The 27,585-nt window shown below is 51.2% G+C and overlaps 1 protein-coding gene and 1 long non-coding RNA gene across 2 annotated transcripts in view; one reads left to right on the forward strand and one right to left on the reverse strand.

Moving 5' to 3' along the window:
- Positions 1 to 27,585, forward strand: part of LOC146420171 (uncharacterized) — a 482,891-nt gene that overhangs the window by 29,584 nt on the left and 425,722 nt on the right. The window lies entirely within an intron of this gene.
- Positions 25,936 to 26,974, reverse strand: LOC146420175 (uncharacterized). The gene is made up of 3 exons (XR_014849242.1): positions 26,817 to 26,974; positions 26,408 to 26,578; positions 25,936 to 26,074 (listed from the first exon to the last, which is right to left on the reverse strand). It is a non-coding gene; the product is annotated as an uncharacterized LOC146420175 (long non-coding RNA).

Genomic DNA, 27,585 nt, shown 5'->3' on the forward strand with positions numbered 1-27,585 from the left:
TGAGGCTGCAGCAAAAGCAGTGGGGCTGGAGTTGGTGTGTGATCTGTGTTACGGACTTTTGAAGCCATGGATGCCTGGTGACGAGACAGGGCTGTGATGTTCCTGTGCAGCCAAGAGAACAACAGCTGGACACCAGCCTCACATCTGCATCCCAACAGGAGCCCACCCTGGGCAGTGGCAGCCCAGAACCCCCCGCACACGTGCCAGGTTCATCCCACAGCGTGGGCAGCAGGGCAGTGAGGACGTCCTGCCTCTCTTCTCCCCTCACAGGACACCCCAGCTGCAGGGCTGCCTCCAGCTCTGGGGTCCCCAACAGGAGAAGGACAGGGAACTGATGGAGCAAGTCCAGAGGAGCCCATGAAATTGCTGAGGGGACTGGAGCACCTGCTATGTGAAGACAGGCTGAGAAAGTTGGAGCTGTTGAGCCTGGACACCTGAGAAGGTTGTGTGGAGACCTCCCAGCACTTTTGCAGTGTGTGAAGGGACTACAGGGAAGCAGGAGAACAACTCCTTGTTGGGAGCTGTAGTGACTGGACAAGGGGATGGGTTCAAACTGAGAGTAGGAATGGATTTGATGTTAGGAAAATATTATTTCTTGTGAGTGTAGTGGGCAATGGCACAGGCTGTACAGGCAGAGAGGCTGTGGATGCCCCAGGCCTGGAAACATCCAAGGCCAGCTTAGATGTGGTCCTGAGCATCCCAGTCTGGTGGGAGGTCGCTCAGGTTGGAGTGAAATCATCTTAAGGGTTCTGTCAAAGCCAAACCATTTGAGGATTTGGACATTCTACGATCTTGAGCCCCCAGTGCAGTCGCCCTGGAACTCCTGTGACATCCCAGCTCCCAGAATTGTGATGTCACAGCCCATGTTGCAGGTGCAGCCTCCAGCTCCTGCTGTTGAGCACAACACTGACCCTGGAGCCAGCTAGGAGCCAGCTAGGAGACCACCCTGCACCCTATTCAGCTGCTCCCAAATACTGCCATCAGTCCTGAGTTCATCCTGCTGCCTGGATATCACCACCAATCCCGGCAAGATGTGCTCTCCTGTCCCAGTGGAGGTACAGTGCCATTCCATGGAGCTGGGCACCCCTGACTGCCCGGGTGGGCTGGGGCCCTGTGGGGATGGTGTGGGACAGGGACCCCATCGTGAGCTTGAGCTACCTGATGTGGCCTGCCAGAGATGCTGAGGAGGCCATGGAGGTGGACATGGTAATGGATATTAAGGACATGATGGAGGTGGATGAGGAGGATATCGAAGAAGAGATGGAGGTGGATATGGAAGAATATGTGGAGGAGATGGAGGTGGACGTGATGGAGGAAGATGAAGCCATGGAGGTGGATGAGGAGGATGAGGAGGAGCCGATGGTCCTTGGATGAGAATGAAGGCCCAGCAGCAGGACAGGCAGGTGCTCCCCATGCCCTGCCCACAGGCACTGTGTGTCCCCTGCCGCCAGGCTGGGCCTGGGCTGGGTGGCCCTGGTCAGGACACAGTGCCCAGGGAGACCCTGGATTCTGGTGGCACAAGCACCACACCCCCTAGCCTGCCCTGCGCTTGCTTTGGGCCACACCAGCCCCATCCCGGTGCCTGAGGCATGTCTCCCAGCCCCAGCCAGGGTCAGTGCTGGCAGCAGAGTGCCACTGTGCCAGTGTGTGCCAGCCTGGGGGCACAGGGAACAGCCCTCAGGGCTGGGCTGGAGTGACTGTGCTGCTTCCTTTTCTTACAGGACTGATGGAGATGATGGACACACCATCCTTTCCATATGTTCTGTTTGTTCTTGTTATGAACTTTTGTAAATATGTTGATTAGATTTCTCCTTTAAGATAAAACGTTTTACTGTAAATACGTTCTATAGATTGCTGTTGTTATAAAGATTCTTATATTGTAAATACGTTCTGCAGCTTGTTGTTGTTGCTGCTCTTCTGTAAATAAATTGTCATTTGTTTTCCACACCCCAACTTTCTTTGCAATTCCTTTGGGCACATGCAGCATTTGCAGAGTTCTGGTTTCAGTTTGCTCCGTGTTCCTGGGGCTAGAGGTCCCTCCAGGTGCTGGTGTGGCGCAGACTGACTCCACAACTGAGAAAGTTATGAGGTAGGAATGTGTTTATTCCAGCTGGGGTGCATGGGGGGTAGCCCCTCCAAAGGCATGCACCCCGTCAGCAGCACTTCACTAGGTTTATATTAGGTTACAGGTTACACATGCAGAAAGTTGCACAATGCCCCTATACATATTCATTACCTATCCCTGATTAGTATTATAATGAGTTCAAAGTTCATTTAAATATGTTAGTGCAAGCACAGCGTCACAGATTAATTGTGGGCGAGGGTCCTGAAGATGAAGTTAGTAGTCTTCGTCAGGATGAACTCTTCACCCTGTTCCCTTGCACATGCTCCCTTGGTTCTTGGTCTTAGTACTAACTTGTACCAGTTCTGGGGCCTGAGAGCAGGATGTTCGGTCACACTCAGCAGTTTTTCTCAATTATTTGGCTTTCTCCTCAATATCCTCCCCAATACTAGGTAGGCACAAAATCATTAAGCGAATAATACATTGTCTTCAGCAAGCCAATCTTAGTAATCATTATCCAATCTCTGGCCTTCTGAATCAGCTAAAAAACATAATTATTATTATCCAGCTTCTAGTTCCCCTAAATTAGTAAATTCTAGCCCGCCCTAAATCACTTGGGAATTGCTGGAGCCAGGATGTGGGGAGCAGCTGTTGGAGCTGCAGGGGCTGATATTTAAGGCTTGGAGCCTCCAACAGCTCTGGGCTTTGCTCCTCTCCCACATTACATTGCACTGTGCCATTGTTCAAGAGACTAAAGCCAAGGGAGGTGATCCTGGCGCTGCCTGATTTCCTGCTGCTGACAGCAGCCACTGGACCCTGTCCCTGACTCGGGTGACTCCTGGATGGGGCAGTGCAGGCTGTGCTGGACAGGTGCCATGGGTGCCTGGAGGTGGCTGTATGGTCGGTGTTGGCTGGTGGCACAGAGTCCCGGTGGGGTGCGATGCTGGCAGCGGCAGGGCTGTGGCATGCTGGGGCTGCGGCTGCCGGGGCTGGGGCTCCCACAAGAGCCCGTGGGCCAGCAGGTGCCCGAGCTCAGCCCCTGCCCAGGCAGCTGTCCCTCAAAGCCTGGCGTTCCCTGAGCATGGCGGGGGCAGGCATGGAGCTCCCCAGACACCCCCTGCCCAAAGCAGCCGCAGCAGGGCCGGCAGCACCTTGGGCCAAAGGGGGCTCAGCCGGCGCCGGAGGCTCTGGGAGCTGAGCTGCTCCAGCTGTGAGGAAATGTAGAGCTCCCAAGCTTTAGAAATTCCCAAGGCCAGTGCCTTGCTTGGGCAGTGGAGCAGACCCATTCCTGATGTGCCCTGTTCTTCCCAAGAGCTGCTGAGTCTCCTGGGTGGGAGGTGAAAAGGGGGTGAATGTCTTTACAAACGATGAGAGAACCGGAAAGAACCAGTCAGGTTCTGGAGAGAAACGACAGGGGCCTGTAGGAACATCAAACTGTGCAGGTTTGTTTACAGAACCTAGCTCAGCCTGACCTTGTGAACTTTAGGGAAAAAGGCGTAGGATTGAAAGATTTATGAGGATTAATTTCTTGGCCCAGGGTGGGGTCAGAGCTAATTTTAGTGATCAGACAATGCATGATGCGGGGTGGCGGATACACGTCAAAGGGGGAATATGTAGTAGGTGGGTTGGGAAATGTGTCCCTTCCTAGTGCCTCAGCCAATGGGGAAAGGCAGAGGGCAACACATGATCGGCAGTTTCAGATTAAAAAGAGGCTGCACCCTCCAGAAACTCGAGAGAGCCCACGCAGGGGAATGGCAGAGCGAGCTTTTTCCCTTTATACAAATGAAGTGGATTTTTGCAGGACTCCTTTTGCTCCCTTGTGGACACTGGCCTTTGGCAGTGTGATTTTCCACACACAGATGTCCCCAGGGGAGGTCGCTGGTTATGTGCCAGGGCAGGGAGATGCTCCCAGGTGCTCAGCAGTGTCTGGGGTGCTCTGGGCTACAGTGCAAATGGAGATTTTTCTTCCCCCTCTTGCCGTGGATTTGTGCTCCCCCTGCCGCGGTTGCTCAGGGGACACGGCTGCTCTCTGCCCTCATTTCACATAGAGCCAAGGCTGTGGCTCTGCTGGGCCTCCTCACTTGGGGACACCTGGCGAATAGATTTCAGAACACTTCCGTGTATTTGCAGGTAATACTTTTGCCAGCAAAAGGGCTTGAAATGGGAGTGTGGGTAATTGAGTGGCTGATTTCTGTATCAGGAAGAGGCAAATTTAGATGTGAGTAAATCCATACCTCACCAGATCATTGCTACTTTCTTGTGTCTCCATACAAAGTAAGTCCTAACTCACTCTGCTCTCTGAACAAGTGTAATGAATTGAAATAACTCTGTGTTACTACCACCAACACGAGAGCATAACTAGAAAAAAAGATTTGTTGTCATCACAAGGCAAACATTTGTGTATCCATTGGAGTAACAGAATGACACTGAGCAGTTTCACAGCACATTGATGATTGAACTGTGAGGCTGCAGCAAAAGCAGTGGGGCTGGAGTTGGTGTGTGATCTGTGTTACGGACTTTTGAAGCCATGGATGCCTGGTGACGAGACAGGGCTGTGATGTTCCTGTGCAGCCAAGAGAACAACAGCTGGACACCAGCCTCACATCTGCATCCCAACAGGAGCCCACCCTGGGCAGTGGCAGCCCAGAACCCCCCGCACATGTGCCAGATTCATCCCACAGCGTGGGCAGCAGGGCAGTGAGGACATCCTGCCTCTCTTCTCCCCTCACAGGACACCCCAGCTGCAGGGCTGCCTCCAGCTCTGGAGTCCCCAACAGGAGAAGGACAGGGAACTGATGGAGCAAGTCCAGAGGAGCCCACGAAATTGCTGAGGGGACTGGAGCACCTGCTATGTGAAGACAGGCTGAGAAAGTTGGAGCTGTTGAGCCTGGACACCTGAGAAGGTTGTGTGGAGACCTCCCAGCACCTTTGCAGTGTGTGAAGGGACTACAGGGAAGCAGGAGAACAACCCTTTGTTGGGAGCTGTAGTGACTGGACAAGGGGATGGGTTCAAACTGAGAGTAGGAATGTTGATGTTAGGAAAATATTATTTCTTGTGAGTGTAGTGGGCAATGGCACAGGCTGTACAGGCAGAGAGGCTGTGGATGCCCCAGGCCTGGAAACATCCAAGGCCAGCTTAGATGTGGTCCTGAGCATCCCAGTCTGGTGGGAGGTCGCTCAGGTTGGAGTGAAATCATCTTAAGGGTTCTGTCAAAGCCAAACCATTTGAGGATTTGGACATTCTACAATCTTGAGCCCCCAGTGCAGTCGCCCTGGAACTCCTGTGACATCCCAGCTCCCAGAATTGTGATGTCACAGCCCATGTTGCAGGTGCAGCCTCCAGCTCCTGCTGTTGAGCACAACACTGACCCTGGAGCCAGCTAGGAGCCAGCTAGGAGACCACCCTGCACCCTATTCAGCTGCTCCCAAATACTGCCATCAGTCCTGAGTTCATCCTGCTGCCTGGATATCACCACCAATCCCGGCAAGATGTGCTCTCCTGTCCCAGTGGAGGTACAGTGCCATTCCATGGAGCTGGGCACCCCTGACTGCCCGGGTGGGCTGGGGCCCTGTGGGGATGGTGTGGGACAGGGACCCCATCGTGAGCTTGAGCTACCTGATGTGGCCTGCCAGAGATGCTGAGGAGGCCATGGAGGTGGACATGGTAATGGATATTAAGGACATGATGGAGGTGGATGAGGAGGATATCGAAGAAGAGATGGAGGTGGATATGGAAGAATATGTGGAGGAGATGGAGGTGGACGTGATGGAGGAAGATGAAGCCATGGAGGTGGATGAGGAGGATGAGGAGGAGCCGATGGTCCTTGGATGAGAATGAAGGCCCAGCAGCAGGACAGGCAGGTGCTCCCCATGCCCTGCCCACAGGCACTGTGTGTCCCCTGCCGCCAGGCTGGGCCTGGGCTGGGTGGCCCTGGTCAGGACACAGTGCCCAGGGAGACCCTGGATTCTGGTGGCACAAGCACCACACCCCCTAGCCTGCCCTGCGCTTGCTTTGGGCCACACCAGCCCCATCCCGGTGCCTGAGGCATGTCTCCCAGCCCCAGCCAGGGTCAGTGCTGGCAGCAGAGTGCCACTGTGCCAGTGTGTGCCAGCCTGGGGGCACAGGGAACAGCCCTCAGGGCTGGGCTGGAGTGACTGTGCTGCTTCCTTTTCTTACAGGACTGATGGAGATGATGGACACACCATCCTTTCCATATGTTCTGTTTGTTCTTGTTATGAACTTTTGTAAATATGTTGATTAGATTTCTCCTTTAAGATAAAACGTTTTACTGTAAATACGTTCTATAGATTGCTGTTGTTATAAAGATTCTTATATTGTAAATACGTTCTGCAGCTTGTTGTTGTTGCTGCTCTTCTGTAAATAAATTGTCATTTGTTTTCCACACCCCAACTTTCTTTGCAATTCCTTTGGGCACATGCAGCATTTGCAGAGTTCTGGTTTCAGTTTGCTCCGTGTTCCTGGGGCTAGAGGTCCCTCCAGGTGCTGGTGTGGCGCAGACTGACTCCACAACTGAGAAAGTTATGAGGTAGGAATGTGTTTATTCCAGCTGGGGTGCATGGGGGGTAGCCCCTCCAAAGGCATGCACCCCGTCAGCAGCACTTCACTAGGTTTATATTAGGTTACAGGTTTCATATGCAGAAAGTTACACAATGCCCCTATACATATTCATTACCTATCCCCGATTAGTATTATAATGAGTTCAAAGTTCATTTAAATATGTTAGTGCAAGCACAGCATCACAGATTAATTGTGGGCGAGGGACCCGAAGATGAAGTTAGTAGTCTTCCTCAGGATGAACTCTTCACCCTTCCACATGCTCCCTTGTTTCCTTCCACATGCTCCCTTGGTTCTTGGTCCAAGTCCAAGTCTTAGAACTAACTTGTACCAGTCCTGGGGCCTGAGAGCAGGATGTTTGGTCACACTCAGTAGTTTTTCTCAATTATTTGGCTCTCTTCTCTACATCTTCCCTGATACGAGGTAGGCACAAAATCATTAATTGAATAATACATTGTCTTCAGAAAGCAAATCTTAGTAAATCATTATCCAATCGCGGGCCTTCTAAATCAGTTCAAAAAAATAATTATCTTCCAGCTTCTAGTTCTCCTAAATAGATAAATTCTAGCCCCTCCTATATCAACAGGGGCTGAGGCCGTGGGGCCACTGCCCAGAGCAGCCTGGCCTGAGCAGGGCTGTGGGGCCAGAGCTGGCTGGGCTGTGCTGGGGAGAGCCCCTTGGTGCTGCAGAGAGCTCAGGACAGCTGGGAGAGCTTGGAGGGAGCTGGGCTGGGAGAAGCTGGGAGAGAAACCCATCAGTGTCCATCTCAGCCTGTGTGAGCGTGCAGGGGCAGGACTGAACCCAGGGCTTGTGGGGCAGAGCCAGGGCCTGGGGAAGGGCTGGAAAACAGGCAAGTGGCCGAGAGAGGAGGCTGCTCTGTGCCCTTGGTGGCACGGACAGAGCAGGGAGGGAGCCCAGGACATTTGTCAGACGGAGCCTCTTTTCCCAGCCGTTACCAGCCTTGGCTGCTCAGCCCAGGTTTGCGGGTGAGTTTGGCTGTGCCCCAGCTCCATCCTGCTGCAGGGCTCAGGGCCTGTTCCCATGTCCCGGGTTAATGATAAGACTCTCTCTCCTCCGAGAGCAAAGGGCCCCGACACCCCCTCCCCCACCCACAACAGAACCTCTCAGATGAAAGTGAAGAAAAAACTATTTATTTAACAAAACCACGCAGAGTGCCCTACAAGGCACAGGGGAAGGGGAGAAACAAGGTGAAAGGCAGTTATTCAACCTGATTAAAAAGTCCTTTTCTCAGACGCAGTCCCTCTCCTCCTCGCCCCCCACCCGGGGCCGGGTGGAGCTCCCTGGAGAGCTCTGCTGTCCTCTGGCCCTCCTGGGTCTCCGGGTGGCAAAGCAGATCGACGAGAAGGGGTCCAAACGAGGAAAAAGAAGAAGAATGGAAAAAACGGGAACAGAGCTCACTCCGACCCCCGTCCAGCACGCAGTCTCTGCCGGGCGACGAATCCTCCCCCGGAGCGAGGCTTGGGGAAAATGTTTTCAAAACAACCCGCGTTTCTCTCTGCGGCTGGGTGTAGTTAAAGAGACAGGACCACACATTTTTACACATTTTTTTCTTTCTTGGGCATATAAGCCAACGATAGGGGATAAAGGATTATCATATCATCAATCCAAGACATTCCACCCCTTATTCCATAGCGTTGGCTTAAGGCCCACCTTAACATCTTCCAACTTCAAACACACACATATATATATACACATATATACATATATACATATATACATATATACACATAACTATGTACAAATAATGTCACGAACGGTGAACGGTGGTATGTTGCCATCCCAACCTTACATGTGGCCTTCACCCAAAATTAAATTTCCCTGAGGGTCACATTGTGTTTTTCCATCTTCCTGCATTATCCACCAAGTACACCCTGGTCCCTGGGCAAAGACAACCCCACGGATGGGTTTGTCTTTATGTGAGGCAGAATCAATCCAGACAGTTTTCCCTAACAAGCCTCTGGCATGTACTGCTGGGACCTTATCTCCATCCACTGTATGTAGAAGCTCAGATTGGGCAGGACCTGCTCGGTTGATGGAGCCTCAGGTATTGACTAACCAGGTGGCCTCTGCTAAATGTCGCTCCCAATTCTTATAAGTTCCCCCACCCAATGCCTTTAGGGTGGTTTTTAACAATCCATTATACCGTTCCACTTTGCCAGCGGCTGGTGTATGATAGGGAATGTGGTACACCCACTCAATGCCATGGTCTCTAGCCCAGTTGTTTATGAGGCTATTTTTAAAATGAGTTCCGTTATCTGACTCAATTCTCTCAGGGGTACCATGCCTCCACAGGACTTGGTTCTCAAGGCCCAGGATGGTGTTACGAGCATTGGCATGAGGCACAGGGTAGGTTTCCAGCCACCCAGTGGTGGCTTCTACCATTGTGAGCACATAGCGCTTGCCATGGCGGGTTTGAGGCAGTGTGATGTAATCAATCTGCCTGGCCTCTCCATACTTATATTTTGACCACCTTCCACCATACCACAGGGGTTTCACCCGCTTGGCTTGCTTGATGGCAGCACATGTTTCACAGTCATGGATAACTTGAGAGATGCAGTCCATGGTTAGATCCACCCCTCGGTCTCGTGCCCACTTATAGGTGGCATCTCTGCCCTGATGGCCTGAGGCATCATGGGCCCATCGAGCTAGGAATAAATCTCCTTTATGCTGCCAATCCACGTCTACCTGGGACACCTTTATCTTTGCAGCCTGATCTACCTGTTCGTTGTTTCGGTGTTCCTCATTAGCTCGACTCTTGGGGACATGGGCGTCTACATGGCGGACCTTCACAGGTAGTCTCTCTGCCCGACTAGCGATGTCTTTCCACTCTTCAGCTGCCCAAATTGGTTTTCCCCTACGCTGCCACCCAGCCTTCTTCCACTTTTCCAGCCAACCCCACAGAGCATTGGCTACCATCCATGAATCAGTATAAAGGTAGAGCTTTGGCCATTTCTCTCTTTCAGCAATGTCCAGGGCTAACTGAACGGCTTTGAGCTCAGCGACTTGGCTCGATCCCCCCTCTTCTTCCCTAGCTTCTGCAACCCGTCGTGTGGGGCTCCACACAGCTGCTTTCCATTTTCTTTTTGTCCCTACAAGACGACAGGAACCATCAGTGAAAAGAGCGTAGCGTGTTTCATCTGCTGGCAATTGGTTGTATGGTGGGGCTTCCTCTGCACGGGTCACCTGTTCCAGCTCCTCTTCCTCAGTCAGACTAAAATTTTCACCTTCAGGCCAATTTGTAATTATTTCCAAAATCCCAGGGCGATTCAGATTTCCCATACGGGCGCGCTGTGTGATAAGGGCAATCCATTTGCTCCATGTGCCATTGGTGTCATGATGAGTAGAGGGAACCTCTGCTTTAAACATCCACCCCAGCACCGGTAGTCGAGGTGCCAGGAGGAGTTGTGCTTCTGTGCCAATTACCTCTGAGGCAGCTTGGACTCCTTCATATGCTGCTAGGATTTCTTTCTCTGTTGGGGTGTAGTTGGCTTCAGACCCTCTGTAACTTCGGCTCCAAAAACCCAGTGGTCGACCTCGGGTCTCACCAGGCACCTTCTGCCAAAGGCTCCAGGACAGGCCATGGCTCCCAGCTGCAGAGTAAAGCACATTCTTTACTTCTGGCCCTGTCCTGACTGGGCCAAGGGCTACTGCAGGAGCAATCTCCTGCTTGATCTGGGTGAAGGCTTGCTGCTGTTCAGGGCCCCAATGGAAATCGTTCTTCTTGCGGGTTATGATGTAGAGAGGACTCACGATCTGGCTGTACTCAGGGATGTGCATTCTCCAAAAGCCTATGGCACCTAGGAAAGCTTGCGTCTCCTTCTTGTTGGTTGGGGGGGACATTGTGATGATTTTATTGATAACCTCAGTAGGAATCTGACGCCGTCCATCTTGCCACTTCACTCCTAGGAACTGGATCTCTTTGGCAGGCCCTTTGACTTTGCTCTTTTTTATAGCGAAACCGGCTTCAAGGAGAATCTGGATTACTTCCTTTCCTTTCTCAAATACTTCTTCTGCTGTGTCCCCCCACACAATGATGTCATCAATGTATTGCAAATGTTCTGGAGCCCCACCCTTTTCTAGTGCAGCCTGGATCAGTCCATGGCAGATGGTGGGACTGTGTTTCCACCCCTGGGGCAATCGGTTCCAGGTGTACTGCACGCCCCTCCAGGTGAACGCAAACTGAGGTCTGCACTCTGCTGCCAGAGGAATGGAGAAAAATGCATTTGCAATGTCAATAGTAGCATACCACTTTGCTGCCTTGGACTCTAGCTCATACTGGAGCTCCAGCATGTCTGGCACAGCAGCACTCAGAGGTGGAGTCACCTCTTTCAAGGCACGATAGTCCACAGTCAATCTCCATTCTCCTTCAGATTTTCGCACAGGCCAGATGGGGCTGTTAAAGGATGAATGGGTCCTGCTGACCACCCCTTGGCTCTCCAGCTCACGGATTAGTTTGTGAATGGGAATCACGGCATCACGAGTTGTCCGGTACTGTCGGCGGTGCACAATCGAGGTTGCAACTGGTACTTGTTGCTCTTCCCCTTTCAGGAGTCCTACTGCAGATGGGTTCTCTGACAGTCCAGGCAAGGTGTTCAATTGTTTTATGCCCTCTGTCTCCACAGCAGCTATCCCAAATGCCCACTAGAGTCCCTTTGGGTCTTTGAAATATCCATTTCGGAGGAAGTCTATACCCAAAATACATGGAGCCTCTGGGCCAGTCACAATGGAATGTTCTTTCCACTCTCTTCCAGTCAGGCTCACCTCAGCTTTCACGAGGGTCAAGTCTTGTGATCCTCCTGTAACGCCGGAAATAGAAATAGGTTCTGTCCCCACATGTCTCGATGGGATTATCGTGCATTGTGCACCAGTGTCAACTAAAGCCTCATATTCTTGTGGCTCTGATGTGCCAGGCCACCGAATCCACACTGTCCAAAAAATTCGGTTTTCCCTGGCCTCTACCTGGCTAGAGGCAGGGCCCCTCTAACCATGGTTGGTATTTGTGTTAGAGGTTCCTTCAACGGAATCAGACATATTGAGTAGAGCTACTTCCCTTCTGGTGGAGTTCCTTCTCTGAGTCTTGCCCTCCTTCAATTCACGCACTCGTCGTGCCAGGACAGCAGTGGGTTGTCCATCCCACCTGTTCATGTTTTCTCCACTGTCACACAGGAAATACCACAACTCATGTCAAGGGATATATCCAGTTCTCATAGCTGAGGAGCGTCTGCGTGGGGTAGCAGAACCTCTGGTCTGTACTGCTGAGATTTGGAGAAGGCTGTCTTTAATCTCTTTACTGAGTTTCTCATGATTCTTCTCTATCTTATTTTCTAGTTTCTGCAGATTTGGTTCCACAGCTGAGATTCTTGCATTCATTGGGCTATGCACAACATCTGCATACGCTCGGAGTTTCCTTGTCATATCACGCACAGTCTCATGCCCGTCATCTTGCTTCATAATGGCTAAATCAGAAGCATACCCTGATGGCCCAAGCTTTAGGAGTTTCCGCCACATCACAGGTGTACATTCTATCCTATCTGGGTCTATAATCGGATCTGGGTTTGCTATGTCCTCTGGGAAGACAATTTCTACCACTGCCATTTCTCTCAAGCATTGAATCCCTTGTTCTATGGTTCTCCACTGGGTTTGTTGCGAATAGAGATCGTCGGGATGTAGGTATCTTTCCCTCGCAGCTCTGATAGCTCGTCTCCAGAGGCTGCTGCAGTCAGGCCCATCTCGTATAGTTTGGTTGATATCTGGGTCACGTGACACAGTCCCTAAATGCCTTGCCTCAGTAGCATCTAGAAGTGTAACATCGCCTGCAGCATCCCAAAGACGGACTAACCAACTAATCACAGATTCATCATCTCGTTGGACATAATCTTTTCTTAGGCTGTGAAGGTCTCTCCCATTCATGGATTCAACAATGACCTCTGACTCAGTTGCTGGCCTTGAGGGTCCCTCCCCACTGTCATCTGGGCGATCAGTCTTAAATTGGGCTTTCCTGCTCCTTGTAATAGGAGCAACTGCCATTGGCTTAGGCTCACTTACTTCCTGTTCTATAATATCTGACAGTGTACGATAAGCATATGCCAGGGCCCAACATATTGCACTGCAGTTGTCTCTGCACTTCTCTTTCAGATACTTCCCCACCTCAGCTGGTCTCGGGATTTGTCCAGGGGGAAATTCCCAGTCTATTGGATCAGAGAATTTCTTTAAAGTTTTACCTATGTCCTCCCATACTCCACACCATTCAAATTTCCTCACATCTGGATTAGGTGCCTGCTCCTGCTCAGCCCCTCTGGACTTCTCAGCCCTCATTCTGGTAACACTGAACATCATATACACAGAAACTCCTAGGTAAAGCACCTGTACTACCAAGTTAATGGTCTCTTTAACATCCAGGGGAAACTGAATATTCTCAAAAGCTGATATACCAGATTTAAAGGGAAAGAGATGGGTGAGGAGCCAGGAAGCTTCACCCTCTACTTCTCTAACAGGTTGGGTAATATTACTAACAAAACTCCAAAACAGGTTACTAAAACTAGAGGAGGAAACTAACAGAGCATGTACATCTTTAACTGTTTCCCATACCTTCTTACAGATCGTCAGTATCACACACATTACTATAACAAGCCGGAGTCATGTCCCTGATTGGTGGAAATTATACATTAGGGACAGGATTGCCCCTACCTGTTGGTAGGGAAACAAACCTATGTGCCAAACAGACAGTATTACATCAAACAACCTCCCATCAAACAGCATAGTGACTACTGATGGCTGTAATTCAATACCAAGCGATTAAAACCAGAATGCAATTATTAGGGTTTTTTCTTCACTTTCTCTAACCCCACAAAAGGTGTAGAACAAGTAATCAAGGCCCCGTAAGTTGGGCGCCAAATATGTCCAGGGTTAATGATAAGACTCTCTCCTCCGAGAGCGAAGGGCCCCGACACCCCCTCCCCCACCCACAACAGAACCTCTTAGATGGAAGTGAAGAAAAAACGATTTATTTAACAAAACCACGCAGAATGCCCTACAAGGCACAGGGGAAGGGGAAAAACAAGGTGAAAGGCAGTTATTCAACCTGATTAAAAAGTCCTTTTCTCAGACGCAGTCCCTCTCCTCCTCGCCCCCACCCGGGGCCGGGTGGAGCTCCCCGGAGAGCTCTGCTGTCCTCTGGCCCTCCTGGGTCTCCGGGTGGCAAAGCAGATCGAAGAGAAGGGGTCCAAACGAGGAAAAAAGAAGAAGAATGGAAAAAACGGGAACAGAGCTCACTCCGACCCCCGTCCAGCACGCAGTCTCTGCCGGGCGACCAATCCTCCCCCGGAGCGAGGCTTGGGGAAAATGTTTTCAAAACAACCCGCGTTTCTCTCTGCGGCTGGGTGTAGTTAAAGAGACAGGACCACACATTTTTTTTTTCTTTCTTGGGCATATAAGCCAACGATAGGGGATAAAGGATTATCATATCATCAATCCAAGACATCCCAGCAATGGCCAGCCCTGCCTGGCCTCTCTGCTGGCCCCGAGCCCGGCAGAGCCTGGGGCAGGGCTGGCTGGGAAGGCCCACAGGTGCCACGGGCTGTGCAGGAGCTTGGAGAGGCTGCCCAGCAGGGAGGCCATGGGGGCACAGAGCCCCAGGGGCTGCTGTGGGCACCACGGCACAGGGGCTGTTCCCACCCGGAGTGCTCCTGGCCTGGCCTGGGCTGCACAGGGGGGCTGTGGCACCATGGCTGGGGCAGCGGGGCACAAAGGGGCCACGGAGCTGCTGCCGGAGTTGACAGCAAGGCCAGGAGCAGACAAGGAATTTCTTATCTATTCAGACTGTATTAGGAGATACTTGGATTCAATATCAATTGGGAATTGCACATATTATTGTATCAACAGGGAAAAAACCCTAAACAAAACCTAAAAAGTCTTTTCCCACTGTTTTTAAAAATATATTTACTTTGAATACACTTGAGAAATCTGCCTAATTAATCACAGAAGGATTGAAAACTTAAATCATATTGTTCCCAAAAGCTTGACTTGTTAAGCTGTTTTGAAAATCAATGAGCCCTGGAGCACTGAATTCCTGAAGATCTGAAGCCTCTGGAGAAGTAAAATTCAGCAGCAACGTCTAATTTGCTGTGAATGTCAGCAGCCCCCACTGAGGCCATCCCTGCCAAGAGACTGTGGGGGGAATGAGCAGACAAGGAGAGCATGCCTGGGGCTGGGAAAGCAGAACGCAGAGGCACTACCAGGTCCAGGTGGGAAATGAACTGTGGAATGTGGCTGTGAAAGCCCTGCCTGGGCTGTGCCAAGCAGGACAGCCAAGCCCTGACTCCCATGGCCTGGGAATGGGGCTCTGTGGCCTCACAGGATGCTTGTGGCTCTCCTGGGAGCAGTGGGATGTGGGCTGTGGAATGCTGAGTGCAGGTGTAAGGCTCCAAACAACCCTCTCAACAAGACCTGTGAAAGGAATTACAATTGTTTGTGGACTCTGAGTACAAGAAAATATTCCTATGGGAAAGATCCCTGGATAGAAGGAAATGTGGTGGCGAAATCCCAATTCTGCCCATGGGTACCTGGAGGAGAAGGACAGTTCTTTTTAACAGGAAGGAAAGCAGAGAGCCCCAGTGTTTCAGTAGCAGATGAGAAGAGATTCTCAACATGTCATGGTTGGCTGGAGAAGTCAGGTGGCCCCCAGGAGGCCAAACCAGCCAGACCTGTGCCATGTTCCCTTGATTTTATGGCCCCTGTAGTGTCACAATGGCCCCTTGGTTCCATGGGCCTCATAGTGTCACAATGGTCTCACTAGTTCTACAGGGCCCTGCACTGTCACAATGTCCCCTTGGTTCCATGAGGCTGTGACATTTCTTCATATTCTCTCCATGGTTCCATGAGGCCTTGCAATGTCACAATGGACCTTTGGCTCCATGGGGTCTCACAGTGTCACAAAGGTCTCCTGTGGCTCCGCAGTGTCACAATGGACTCTTGGTTCTCTAAGGCCCTGCAGTGTCCCAGCGACCTCAATGGCCCCTTTGCTTCCATGAGGCCCAGCAGTGTCAAATTGCCTCTTGGTTCCACAAGCCCTGCAGTGTCACAATGGTCCCTTGGTTCCATGGAGCCACACACAGTCACTATGGTCCCCTGGGTTCCATGAGGCCCTGCAATGTCACAGTGGTCTCCATCATTGCATGAGGCTCAGCAGTGTCACAATGGTCCCTCGGTCCCACAAGGCCCCACAGTGTCACCATGGTCTCCTCAGTTCCATGGGGCCCTGGTGTGGTGCATTCCTCCCTCTCCTTCTCAGGCTGCCCTGCGATCTGAGAAATGCTTGTTAGGCCTCAGCCTTGGCCAACAGCCCCTGGGCTCAGCTCCTCTGCAGCTGATCACAAACACTGTCTGCTCCCAGCCACTGCTGCTGCCCAACCAGCTCCTGGTTGCTTTAGGAGCAGCCTTGGGAACTGTTTTTCTCCCCTCAATGGCACAACATCCCTGTTCTCCCAGTGTCAAAGAAAGCTGTTGATGCGAAGTGCAGCCAGGATGAAACATTGTTGTCACTAAAGCCCATCTCTTGGGGCCCTATGAACAGGGCTCCAAAATGAGCCCCTTGGAGCTCTCCTGGAGCAGTGAGCTCCCTCTGAGTGGGGCCTCTCCGAGCCGGGAACTCTCCCGTTTGCTGCACTCGGGGCATCCCCGAACAACGAGGGACCCTGGGCCGATCCCCCCACTGCTCGAGGCTCAACCCTTCGCCTGCTGGGGAGATGCAAAAGCATCCCCAGTGAGCATTTCCCTGGCCTCCAGGGCAATTTCTGACAGCTCCCTGGCACTGCCTCTTTCTGTCTGTGTGCACACACGTGTGCCTGTGCTCTGCAAATGGGGGAGAAATGCTGCTCTGGGAGGTGTTGAAGTGCCTTGGATATCTGAGTGAGTTAGGCCTGTAAGTAAGGTTCAGTCATCAGGTATGAGCTAAGTGAAATGCTGCTGAGGGTTTTTCTTCTGCTAAGTTGTTGAGTTTAAGGTATAAGTCAAGGTTAGGTAGAAGTTAAGTTCTGTTAAGTTTGAGGGCTGTTAAGCTTTTAGGCCATATTCCTTTTATCCTTGCCCTCACTGTCCTTTTGTCACACACACACACACACACACACACACACACACACACACACACACACACACACACAAGGACAGTTCTCAGTCAATATCTGGTTTGATTGCCTGGATTTGCTTGGTTTTGTTGTTGCTTTCTTCCTCTGGTGTGCCTGAACTGTCCAGTCAGGAGCAGAGTGACTCTTGGCAAGGAACTTTGTTGTGCTGTCGCTTGACATTAAATCTGGTTTTTGCTGATGTCTTGCTGGGGATTTTTTAAGTGCTCTCAAGCCCTCATTTGTAAGACCTGGGCCAGGCTCTCCTCCTGGGGGACACGGGGATGCTGCCAGGGGGTCCCTGTCCCCCTGTCCCACCCCCCAGGGCCTGTCCCCCCTGTCCCCATGTCAGGCTCTGGGGGTCGATCTGGTGGAACATCCTCTGGGGGAGGCTGTGGCACTGGGGGTCGGGGGGGACCTGGGGGACAGGGGACCCTGCTGTGCACGAGCAGCATTGGAATTGTCTGGGGGAACTTTGAGGGGGGGCTAGGGCAGAGTGATCTCCCCAGGGACCTCACACAGACCTCCTGTGATGTCATACATCCACTCTGGAATGTCACAGCCCTCTCTATGATGTCCCAGTTGATGCTGCAATGTCACACAACCTGCCCTTGGGTGTCACACCACCATTCTGTGATGTCACAGCTTGCTCTGGGATGTCACAACCCCTCTGGGATGTCACCCAACAACCCTGTGATGTCACAACCCAGTCTGTAACGTCACAGCGTCCTCTGTGACATCACACAACCTGTTCCTTGATGTCACAGACAACTCTGTGATGTTACAAAGCCACACTGTGATGTCACAGCCTGCTCTCTGATGTCAGACAGAGCCATCCTCTATGATGGCAGAGTCTGCTCTGCAACCGCACAGCCCTCTTTGTGATGTCACAGCCCGCTCTGTGGCACAGCCTGCTTCATGATGTCACATCACCACCATGGGACATTACATCCTGCCCTATCATGTCACACAACCGACCAGTGATTTCACAGCCCAGTCTATGATGTCACAGCCCTCTGTGACCTCACAGCCAACCTGGGATGTCATACAGCCACACTGTGATGTCACAGTGAGCTCTGCGATGTCACACAGTCCCCTCTCTGATGCCATAGCTGGTCCATGAGCTCACAGAACACTCTGGTATGTCACAGCCAAATGTGTGACCTCTCACAACCCACTCTGTGATGTCACACAGCTCCTGTCTGACATCACAGCTGCTCTGTGGCTCTCTGACACAGCCCCAGAGGTGCCCATGGCTATGACACAGCCCCTCTGGGCCATGGCACAGCCCCTGCCAATGCTGAGCACCTGTGAGCTCTGGGTGTGCCCTGCTGGTGTCCCTGAGATGGCCTGGCAGTGCCCCAGCCCTGCTGGGCTGTGCACAGGAGCTGCTCCTGGGCAGAGCTGTCTCTCTGCAGCGCTGCCGCTTGCCAGGAGCTCCTCTGTGCCAGGAGCCCAGCCCAGCTCAGCAGCACAGCAACAGCACAGGGACTGGAATGACCCTCGTGGGGCTTTGGTGCTGTTTGCATCAGACTCAGTCCCTCAGAGTGAGTGCAAAAGACTTCTCAAGAAGTCAATGTGAGATGGAAACACTGAAGTTCCTTGTAGTTTAAATGGGTTCCTCTAACAGACACAACTGTGAAACTCTCCCCAGGTTCCAGTGAGAGCAGAACACTGCAGGCAGTGATGGCAGGTGAGGACAAACAAGGCAAAGGTGTCTCTGATACTGAGCAAACCTGGATGTGTTTCATGAATCCAAAGGGCCAAGCCCTGAGCCCCAGCCCCTGGCAAGGCAGATCCTGTCCCTCCCTCAGTGCTCAGGGCTCTTCCCAGGGCACTGGGATGTGGGGATGTGCAATGCCAAGGGCAGGACCATGGGGTGGCCCCTGCCAGGCTGCTGGGCAGGGACAAGGAGGCCATGAAGCCCCAGGGCTGCAAGGGTCACTTGTGTCCTGCTGGCCTCAGGGCCAGGGACAGCAGCCATGGCCAAAGTGCTGCACAAGCTGGCTCTGTCAGGGCCTTGCAGCTTCTGCACATCCCTCTGCCCTCTCCAGCCCAGGCTGTCCTACGCTGCCCATGCCCTGTGCCTCTGTCCCTGCAGGCTGTCGTCATCCCCTGGCTGCCCCACCTCGCTGGCCCTTCCTTTGCTGACAGCTCTGCATCCTGCCTGGCTCTGCCTTGGCACACAAAGCCTTGGGCTGATCCAGACTCCTGACAAACCATGGCTCTGCCTTGATTTCCCTCTGGTATTATGCTGTTCATTAGGAAGTTATTTTATCATTATGGAGAAATATTTCAAAGAGCTTCTAATAAATCGGCATTCCTATTTTAAAGGGTGTATTTGTCCCTTTAGAGAAGAGGTGATTGCAGCATTCTGTGACTGACATTGATCCAGGGTCTTACCGAAGGAGGTCTGGCTTGGTCAGAGAAGCTGTGCCTTGGCGTGGGTGTGGACAACCCTGGTCCTCAAAGCCCAACCTCATCCTGTCTCTCCTCATTCACCTGGAACCTGCTTTGCTTGCACAACTGGCTGCACTCAGGCAAAGAGGGGTTTCTTCTTTTATTTCTTGAAGCTCCTGAGTTTCCCCACTGAAATCAGACACCCTCCTTAAGTGTGTGCCAAGCCCAAGCTGCCACCAAGGAGGTTCCCCTTCCCCAAGGCAGAACCATGCAAGGATAATTTTAGACACACAGGAAGTTCTACAATAAACACAAATCCAGGGTTCAGTGAAGGCAGAATTAGAGCAACTGCTGAAGGGCAGACAAGCTTTGAACTCCTTGTGGCTCAAAGCACCAAGGGGATTGTTGAGAGGTGTGTGAGTGAGCCAAGAGTGAGGGGAAGGGAAATGCAGAGAGCCCTGGAAGTGCTTGTGTGCAGACAGGCTGCTGGGAAGGGCACTGCAGCCCTGCCCTGGGCCAGCTGTGATGCTGGATTCTCATGCCAACCTGCACTGGGCCACTGCAAGGGGCTGTTGCCATGGCCACTTCACTGAGCCCACGGCAGCAGCCCATTGCTCAGGGCTGGTGTCACTGCCCAGAGGCACAGGGGATCCATGGCTGGGGTTTGTGCCATGGCCACCTGCCCTGTGCCGCGCTGGCTGGGCAGGCGCCGCGGAACCAGCAGCAAAGCCCAGTGCCAGGGCCAAAGGCCAGGTGAGCCTGACAGAAAGGGTCAGTGCTGGGGACTGTTTCCATGGCAACCATCGCTGGGACACCACACCTGGGACACCACACCTGGGTCACCTGTCATGGCAGTTGCCATGGAAACCCCTTGGAGGGACTGATGCCAGGGACACTTGCACTGAGACACTGCTGGGCTTGGGTGCCATGGCAACCACCATAGGGCATCATTGGTCCAGAGGTTGCCATGGCAACCAGCACAGAGCTTCCCTTCCTACTCTCCAATGCCAGGACAACCTGCAGGAGACACTTTGCTGAGGTTGGGTCCATGGCAAACAACCTTTGCCCTGCTGGGATGGGGATTGTCACGGTCAGAAAGGAGCCTGTGGAGCCGTGGTGATGCTGGATGGCCATGGGGTGCTGCTTTGGGTGGGGCAGAGGGAATTTCCTTCCCAGGGCTTCCTTAGGGCTGTGCTTTGGGGCTGTACTGAGCACAAGGTTGATCACACACAGATGGTTTTGTTCTCACTGAGCTTGCACAGAGCCAAGGCCTTTCCTGCCCCTCGTCTGGACACGCTGGGGAGGGGCTGGGGGTGTGGGGGAGGTTGGGAGGGGACACAGGGGGACAGGTGACCCAACTGACCCTGGGGATATCCCAGACCACAGGATATCATGCTCAGTGGATAAAGTGGGGAGAACAAGGAGCAAGGGGTGACATTTGGAGTGATGGTTTTTGTCTTCCCAGGGAGCACTTAGGCAGGAGGGGATCCTGTTTTGCTGGTGGTCAGGGTCAGCACCAAAGACACAGACACCAACTGAAGGAACCGTGTAATTTATATAATGCAAAGAATTACAAAAGGAGAAGCTCAGCAAAGCACATGATCACTAGCAAATTATCACAAAAGGAGAAGCTCAGCAAGGCACCCTGTAATGTCACAGCCCTCTCTATGATGTCCCAGTTGATGCTGCAATGTCACGAGCTAATCATCACGAGCAAAGATTGCCTGTAATGATTTAGAAAGATCCATCACCAGTTACCCTCACACTTTACCATCACCCAGCCCCACACATCAGCTGGGGAAGCTGTCACAGCCAAGGACTGCAGAGCCACTCTGGACACTGGGAATTCCTGCAGCTGTGTCCAGCCACAGGTGAGGCTCCAACCTCGCTGGGAGAGGGCCCAGCTTGGAGAGTGCTGAACAAACAAACTGACAGCACTTCCAGTGCAGGAACAGCTGGATTCATTCTGCTGTTTGGTTTCTCCCAAAGCCTGGCCAGGGCTCAAGGAGGAGCCAAGAGATTTGACTTTGACCATACACCTCCAAACAAAGCCAGACTGGGCCTTGTCCAGTTTCTAAATACAGAAAGGTAAATACAGGTTTCACCAATGCACAGATACATAGATCATATTGCTAATAATGCTTTGTAAATGAGCAGATACAAATATAACCTTTGTTTGGAAGGTTAATCAAGAGGTCAGCCTTGGCCCAGGGCCTGTTTTTCAGGCCTCGATACTTCAATGGGTCCTTTGACCTACAGATGAACTACCACCTTCATAACAATTCTTTCAATAATAGTCTTAGATTTAGGTGTTAGGCATAAAGGCATCGCCTCTTGTTCTTCAATTAAGTGCTGTTTAAGTTCATTACTCAGAGCTATAATTAACATTCCTTTAAAAACATGCCTAATTAGTTGCTATTCTCTTTTTTTCATGAAATGTCCCTTTTTTCTTGAGACTGTGTTTCTTTTCAGACAAGTTTCAGTGCTCCATTTTCCAGTGCAAAGTGTCACAACAACTCTAACATGGAATCATAACACACCAAGTGCACACACTGCAATGACTGTGCATGAGTCAGAGTCCATTGAGAGAGTTCTGCCACCCCATAGCGTGGGCCCTCCAAGGGAATCCTGTTCCTCCCAACATTAGTTGAGAACATACCCAGCCATTAGTTACACTGAGTATTTTAGCTACCTTGATCTTTACATTTTCATACGAATTTTCATGACTAATTCCTTGGTGAAACTCCAGAGGTGTTTCTGGCAAAAAAAGATTCTGGTTGACTATCAAGATACAATTTACAGACATAAGCAATACTTTAGTGACAAGGTTATTCATTCTTTTTCCTCAGTCTCATTTGGGTTAGGAACAATAATTCCATTGTCCATGGAGCTGGCTCCTTTTCAATTCCACAGTAATGCCCCAAGGTCCTTTGCTGTTCAGCTTCACTGCGGTGTCTGTGGGTAACAAGGCTTGGTGGGGTCCTTTCCCCTTCGGCTGCAGAGCTGCCAGCTCCCAGTCCTTGAGGTGCTCCAGGCTCCTGGCTGGAATTCCTGTGGAAGGCACTCAGGGTCACATCAGCCTTCACATGGAGCCCTGTGGATCAGAGCATTTTCCAAAGGGAACGTTAGGGCAAACAGGGAGATTTGGTCTGGCAGGATCTGTAAAACAACATCCTATAACATCTGCTTGTTCTCCCATAGAACAGTTGGCTGCAGGGACATATTCCCATTGTTCCTGCCCAGGTTTCAGGATTAAAACAGTGTTTTAATTTAATTTCCCCAGAGCTGTTCCTTCAGCTGGCTCAGAAGAGCCATTTGGCCTCTGGACCCACACCTTGGCTCCATTATTAGGACTGCTGGATGCAAACCCTTTATCTCCACAGACAGTGGTGATTTGAGGTGGATCCTTTTTTTTTTTTTTTTCCAAATGTCTTTAAAACTACAATGTCAATAATCATACTACCCTGTCATGGGGCTGAATAATTCAATTTTGTTCACTATTTTTTAACAGAATTACTTCAATTTCTCCTTGATAATCTGCATCAATTCCTCCTCCCATGGCATAAATTAGTAAGGCCAAGCTGCAGTGAGCAGTTATCAAACCAAAGTGTCCTGGAGGAATCTGAATTCCTATTCAGGTATTGATAACTCTGATTTGCTTCTGATTTATCCTCATTAAATCTAATGCATAAAGATCCAGCCCTGCAGCTTCTGGAGTGGACCTCTAAGGGGTTCTCCATCAGGACAGGTTCTCATCTCCTTGTTTTTTCATCTGCTCTTTTAACAAACCTTCCATCCGTTCCACAAATCCTACAGCTTGTGGATAGATTGGTATATGAAAAACCCAGCAGCCTTAATCACTTTATTTCTCACAGTAACAGACAAAGCATTCCATATCACAGTATCAGAAAACCCTATAAAAATAGCCAATTTCATCCCATCCTCCTTTATTCGTTATACACTAACTTGCCAATTTTCCCACTGACGTTCAGGTCCTGGCCAAACGTTTTCTGTAGGGTATTTAGTGTTACATCCCTGAGCAGCAAAAGGTAACAAATTGTCAGCATTATTTCACATTATTATTTAGTTTATGTATATATATATATACATATATGCACACATACATATTTTAATTATATTATTACATATAATTTTTATTTTATATATATATATATTTATTTATTATATAATTTCACTTACACACAGAAATCTGAGCTTAGGATTAAAAACTTCTGTTGCTCCATGTGGGAGCATTCAAAAAACAATTGTTCCTTCTGTTGGTGCTTTTTACAATATACTGTTAACAAAATTTATCCTCATCTTCCCAAACTCACAAGATCTTTTCCTTTTTCCTTATGCAATTTTGGATGCATTTTAATACATCCAGCAGATCAGATTCTCTTAGCTGACTTCCCCATTGCTCACATAGTGCTCTGACCTCAGCCCACTCCAGAGCCAGAGAACTATAGGGAAGGTCTTCCCAACCAGGAATCTTGGATGGGAATGATTCCTTGCATTTATATTTAAAAAGTGACATTTTGCTGTGATCTGGACAGACTATGCCAATTTTGTTTTGCCAGTGGGCAGGCCCAGCACCAAAGACACAAACACCAACTGAAGGAATCAGTGCAATTTCCTACAGTTCAAAGCAGCAAAGAATCACAACAGGAGAAGCTCAGCAATGCACCCAACCATTCCTACCAAAGATTGCCTGTAATGATTTAGAAAGATCCATCACCAGTTACCCTCAGACTTTAGCATCACCCAGCCCCACACATCAGCTGGGGAAGCTGTCACAGCCAAGGACTGCAGAGCCACTCTGGACACTGGGAATTCCTGCAGCTGTGTCCAGCCACAGGTGAGGCTCCAACCTCGCTGGGAGAGGGCCCAGCTTGGAGAGTGCTGAACAAACAAACTGACAGCACTTCCAGTGCAGGAACAGCTGGATTCATTCTGCTGTTTGGTTTCTCCCAAAGCCTGGCCAGGGCTCAAGGAGGAGCCAAGAGATTTGACTTTGACCATACACCCCCAAACCAGGTCAGATGTTGGATTTCATGACTTTGTTTAGCTTCTAAATACAGAAAAGTCAATACATGTTTCACTAATTAGTGGATACATTTATCACAATGCTAATGATCATGCATATTTCAGTAATGAGTGGATACAAAGATAACCTTTGGTTGGAAGGTAGATGGAGAGGTCACCTTTGGCTCAGGGCCTGTTGTTCAGGCCTCAGTCAGGCCTCTTGTTCAGGCCTTGGCACTTCAGGGATGTGGTTTAGTGCTGGGCTGACAGTGCTGGGTGAACGGCTGGGCTTGATGAGCTCAGAGGTCTTTTCCAACAGAAAGGATTATATAATTCCAGTATTCTACCTTTTGCATTGTTTGGTCCACGTTAGCAGCATTAATTTGCTCAGAAAGTTCCCTCTTGGTCAGCTCTTGAGGCCTAAGGCTTCAGCTCCTTTAGCTCCTGGTGCTAAGCTGCTCATGCTGAAGGAGATGACTCAGAGAGAAGAACACAGTTCATCCAATTCCTTCTGGACACTGAGAGGGGAGGCTGTGAAAACAGGAGCATTGTTTGGTGTTGCCTCCTCTCTGCCCTTCACGCCTTTCAGTGCTCAATAGCTTTCTTCAAGAGTGCAAGGAAGCACCTGTTCCTTCTGCCAGGTGTGGCTCTCTCCAGTCTCTGCACTTGACTGCTTTTGTCCCTCTTGCTGTGCCCTCTGTTCCCCCCTCTGCTCGCTGGCTGCTGCCCAGGACTGTGGAACTGGCCCAGATCAAGTGCTCGAGAGCCTCATTTCTCTGCCCTTGGAGCTGCCTGGGCACAGCAGCCTTTTCCATCTGCAAGCTCCATATGGACAGGGAGTGCCCAGCTCCGTTCCTTGCACAACCTCCAGGAGCCCAGGGCTGCCATCTCAAGTCCCTGCTGGCACTGAGGGCTCCCAGGTGCCTCAGGCTGCTGTGACACCACTGCAAACAGGAGGCAAGAGTGGCAGGGGCTGTGCTCAAAGTCACCTCCATTTCCTGCTGCTGCTGCTGCTGCTGCTGCTGTGGGGTCATTTGTCCAGCCCTGCCCCAGACTCAGGGATCAGCTCCAGGCCCTGCTGCTGCTCCCTCGGGATCAGCCACAACCTGGTTGTTGCTCTCAATGCCAGCAGAAGCAGTGGCTGAAGCAGCAGGTGCTGACAGTGCCCCAAGCCCCGGGGCCAGAGGCAACGGAGCTGCTTCACATGAGAACCAGAAGCAAAGGACATTTCTTTTTTAGGATAGGTTTTCTGTTTTAGGGAAAAAAAGGGGAAAAGAAAAAAAAACTAGATGAAATGTGAATGATAAAAACGAATCTCAAGTGTGTAGTATAAAATCTCCTGTAACTTTGGATTAAGAGGTCACTGATCTTTTGTAAAGAGAACTCAGTTATTTACTTTGTCAGAGTGCTGATAGCATGCATCTATCTTACTGACCCTCAGCAGCCTTTTTTTAATAGATTTTGGGGTTTGTTTCCAATATTATTATTTTAAATTGTGGTTGAAGCAATAAGAAATTGCTTTGTGCCCTGCCAGCTCCAGGCAGGACTGGGAATCTAAATTCTGCTGATCCCCATCTCATTAAGAAGATGCCCTTCCTTCTCACCCTGTGAATACAGGCATTCTGCTGGGACTGTGGAATGTTGGGGTTCTGGCCATTTGGATGTGTATCCCTCACTGCAATCTCTGGGCCTGCAGGAGAGTCTCACTCACCTGCACAAGCACAAAGCTCTGTCGGTGTGCTCAGAACAGGCTCGTCTGATGCAGAGCTGTCAGAGCAATGGGAGGGCAGAGCAGACCCAGCCGTGCCCAGGGCTGAGCCCCAGCAGAGCCCTGGCAGAGCCCAGAGCAGCCTCAGCATCCGCAGAGCTCGGCTGGAAGGAGAGAAACCAGAAACTGCCCATCAGCTGAAGGCTCCTGTCCCCCTTGTCCCAACTGCCTGCAGTGCCCAGGCCATGCTGGCTGTGCTCAGAGCTGTGCCCAAACCTCCCCATCATTGCTGCCTCTGGGAGGAGAGCAGGAGGGCAGGACATGTGCCCAGCCTCCAGCCAGCCATGGCAGATCCACCTCCTCAGCAGATGCCCAGAGCCAAAGAGCAGCTTGGCAACCAACGGAAGAATTCTTTGCATCCACCCCAGCAAAGAGGGGAACTTTGGTGCCCAGCCAGGCTGTGCAATGCCCAGAGCATCCCCTGGCTGGGGACTCACCTGCACATTAGGTCTGGAGTGTGTCTTTGCAGAAGGCGCCAGAATCGAAGTCAATCATCTTCAGCTGCAGATGGCCAGGTTGAGGAAGAGGTGCTAATCCTTGAAGTTGTCCTTGACGTCTCCAGCTGCAGCCCATCTGGTCCAGCTTCTCCAGGGGCTCCTTCTCCTTCCCTGCAGGTCAGAGCAGGCTGTCAGTGTTCTGCCCAGGGCCCCAGACAACAATGAACCAGGACAAGCAAAACCAGGGTGGATGGTGGCCACCAGTGCTTGCCAGAGCACATCTCCAGCTCAGCTCCAGCACAAGAGCTGGGAGTTCCCTTCTGATGATCCCTGCTCAGAGCTACAAGCAGGTCAAAAAACGTCTGGTTTTCTTTGCTTCTAATTACCAAGAAATGTGTGGAGCTGTTACCTGCCAGGCCCCTGGATCAAACTGTGCATGTGGATTTCTCCCATCTTCTAGGGCAGATGAACACCCTGCATCCACGGATCGCTGAAGAGGTCTTCCAACGATGGCCTGTCCAAGGGTTGCATGGACAAACATCTCTTTATAACATCTTGGCACTCTGAGGAGAGAAACCAGAAACTGCCAGTCAGTTGGAGAAGGCTCCTGTCCACTTTTCCCTCCCCGTTCCCGTGCCCAGGCCATGCTGGGTGTGCTCAGAGCTCAGCCTAAACTTCCCCAGGGATTATCTGTTTTGGAGGAGAGCAGGAGAGCAGGGCATGTGCCACCTCCTCAGCAGCTGCCAGAGCAGGATGCTCATGAGCCTGCTGCTCTCTCCCAACACTGGTATTCCCCCTATGCCATAGAGAATAGGATTACCTTGAGAGAGCTGTCGTGGGAAAAAGATCTGCCCCCAGATGATCTTCCGGCCCCTCCTGAATGGGTGCTTCCCGCAGACCATCTGGTACAGCAGGATACCCAGGGACCAGACTGTTGCTGCCTCGCCGGTGTAGCATCTGAGCTGGGTCCATTCTGGTGGGCTGTAGGACAGGGTTCCTATGGAATATAGATGGAGTTCATCAGAGGATGCTGCTGCTCCCAGAGCCTCACCCCAGCATCCCTGGGCATGCAGGGGCTGCACCAGTGGCACACAGGGTGACCTGCTGCCCTCTCGCCAGCACCTGTGACTGGTGTACAAACTTGGGTTTGGAAACGAAGCCACTGGGGCTGGAAGAGG

This window comes from Lichenostomus cassidix, unplaced genomic scaffold (assembly GCF_008360975.1).
Source record: "Lichenostomus cassidix isolate B80296 unplaced genomic scaffold, HeHo_3.0 HiC_scaffold_44, whole genome shotgun sequence".
Taxonomy (NCBI): domain Eukaryota; kingdom Metazoa; phylum Chordata; class Aves; order Passeriformes; family Meliphagidae; genus Lichenostomus; species Lichenostomus cassidix.